Source organism: Kryptolebias marmoratus, linkage group LG2, assembly GCF_001649575.2.
Source record: "Kryptolebias marmoratus isolate JLee-2015 linkage group LG2, ASM164957v2, whole genome shotgun sequence".
Lineage (NCBI taxonomy): Eukaryota > Metazoa > Chordata > Actinopteri > Cyprinodontiformes > Rivulidae > Kryptolebias > Kryptolebias marmoratus.
In genome coordinates, this window is record NC_051431.1 from 26,788,153 (window position 1) to 26,790,848 (window position 2,696).

At 35.5% G+C, this 2,696-nt stretch overlaps 1 pseudogene; it reads left to right on the forward strand.

The window, feature by feature from the left end:
• The first annotated feature begins 204 nt into the window (after positions 1–204).
• Positions 205–2,357, forward strand: LOC119617875 (annotated as a pseudogene).
• The last annotated feature ends 339 nt before the right edge of the window (positions 2,358–2,696 follow it).

A 2,696-nucleotide genomic window follows, 5' to 3' on the forward strand; every position in this document is an offset into this window, starting at 1 on the left:
ATTCATTCTGAGATATTGCTTTTGAAATTTTTATTTGTCTTTTTTTCTGGATGTAAATCACTTTTTTGGATGATTACTTCCTTTGGTATCAGATGCTGTGCTGCTGGAAAGATTTTTACTGAAGCCTTTTTACTTTTGGACATTTTGTTATGATGTGTAACCATGACAACAAGTGTTAAATATGAAGAACCCTGAACTCCAGTCATGGCCAAAACCAAGCAGAGTGCCCATTTATCCACCGGAGGTAAAGCTCCCAGGAAGCAGCTCACCACCAAAGCTTCCCGAAGGAGCACCCCGACCACCAGCGGAGTGAAGAAGCCTCATCTCTATAGGCCTGGCACCGTGGCTCTCAGAGAGATCCACTTCTACCAGAAGTCCATCGAGCTGCTCATCCAGAAGCTGCTCTTCTAGCACCTGGTCCTGGAGATCGCCCAGGACTTCAAGACCGATCTATGCTTCCAGAGCTCGGCCGTTATGGCTCTGCAGGAGGCCAGCAAGGCTCACCTGGTGGGACTCTTTGAGGACACCAGGACCGAGGACAAATTGGGACAGACTGCTACAAGAGATCCTTCCTGCCCACAGCCATCAACTCTTTACCAAAACCAGGATGATGAGTTACAACAACATTTAATTTCCCTTTGGGATTGATAAAGTATCTTTGAATTGAATTGAATTTGAATATACATTGTATTGTACACAAGGCTGATGGTGTTGATGTATTTAAGTGTTATGACTGTAAGGCATTGTCTGTTCATATTGAAATTATACTTTCTTTTTCAGTGTTCCAATTTGCACTTTTTTACTAAAAGTATTTTAAAGTATGTTTATATTTGTGACCTCCCCACTTCTCCATGGCCTTCAACAAGATTAAGCAGATACAGAATATGATGGATAGCTTTGTATATGTAGCATAAAGGAACCCCTTCTTTTATGACCTCTGATCTATTCTCATCTTTCTAGTAATTGTTCTGTGTTTTTACACTTCTAAGAGTAAAAAAACAAAACATGATTCTACACAAATGAAATGTGTTCTTTAATTGTGATTTTATTGTTAAAAATTAATGTTGATGATTTTTGTGTTCATTTATTTAATAGGAGATTAGCCAAATGGTTTAACAAACTTCATTACTAATTGCCTATACAGGAGGAGTCCGGTGATCTTCTGTCTGTGCAGATGCTCAGGTTCATGACCTTCTCACAGTCCTGAGTGGCTGTCTCATCTTTTGATAAGAATTAAAAAGACCTCAGTTGTTTTTAGCAGTTCATTTGTCTTTGCCACCTCTCCTATTGTCTCCTCTTGTCATATTTTTGTTTAACCAGTGTTTAAAAGCATACGTTTTGTCTAGATTTGTTTTGTAAAGTTCAGCAGTAGAAAATCTAGAAAAGCTAAAGTTAACAAGAACCATTTGTACCTTTAAGAGAAAAGTCCACATAAAGAATCGATTATGGATGCCAAAATCTTTATGGTTTTATTTAACTGTGAAACTCTTCTTTCACAGCTCCTCATCATTTTTTACCTGGATCATACACTGACTAACTGGAAAGGAACAAACCCATTTGTAGAAGTCACCAAAGGTGCACCTTTTTTAATTTTCTTTTTTTATAATCTGTTTTTTTACTCATTAAAGATGTGATATTAAATGAAATGAAATACAAAATACTCAAGTAAAAGTCAAAGTGCAGATCTTAAAAATTACCTAAACAGTACAAAATGAATAGTCAATTTCAGTAATGAAATTAAATGTGTTTTGTTGCTTTTCACTTTGGTAAAACATAAAAAAAATATATTAGGTGCTTTATTAGTTAGTGAGCCAAACCTTAGATACAGATCAAGGACTTGTACATGCTGTGCTTGATATTACAAAATCTTGATCGTAACCTGTGTACAATCAACTACACCACAAACATCCAACAGAAGTATCAACACAACAAAAAAAAGGAAATTAAATGTGGGCATTAATACGTTTCCAGTGAGGTAAAAAAATATTTATTCCCTTCTAATTTTTTAAAAAGGTTAAAAAAAAAAAAAAAAAAATTTAACTTACAAAAATAAACAGTCTTTATGGTCTTTTATGGCAATTTCAGTATAATGGAGAAACATAATATCAACTAAAATTTCAGAAAAAAAACATAGCATTAAAATTTTAAATTGATCAGAAACTCATTGATCAGATCTCAAATAAAACCTGTCCACAAATTCAGTTTCCTTAATTCCAACCTCTTTATTTTTACAGGCAAGACCAAGGAGCTGTAAAAGGACATCAGGGGACCCGATAACGGGTCTGCACAAGGCTGGAATGGGCTACAAGAACATCAACAAAAAGCTTGGTGAGAAGGTGACAACTTTCAGTGATTAGTGCCACACTAACAGCCAGTCTGATGGGGGCCGAATTAGAGTGAATTGATGTTGTCTTAAGCAACTCCAATTTAAAAAAATTTCCTTGTGATTTTTATGGATGCTATTTTATTAACCTTTACACCACCATCAATTTTGAATGACTTGGTTATTCAGGCAAAAATATTATGATATTCCTGCTGGAAGTGCCTCAGACGGCACTGAGCTGAGAGAACAACAAACTGCTGCTGTTTGAGTTCCCAAATAACCTTAGATTATGTTTAAAACCATGTAATGCAAAACTGAATGTGATGTGAAGGTTTATAAAATATTGTTTCCATGAATCGCTTTGAAATTAGAG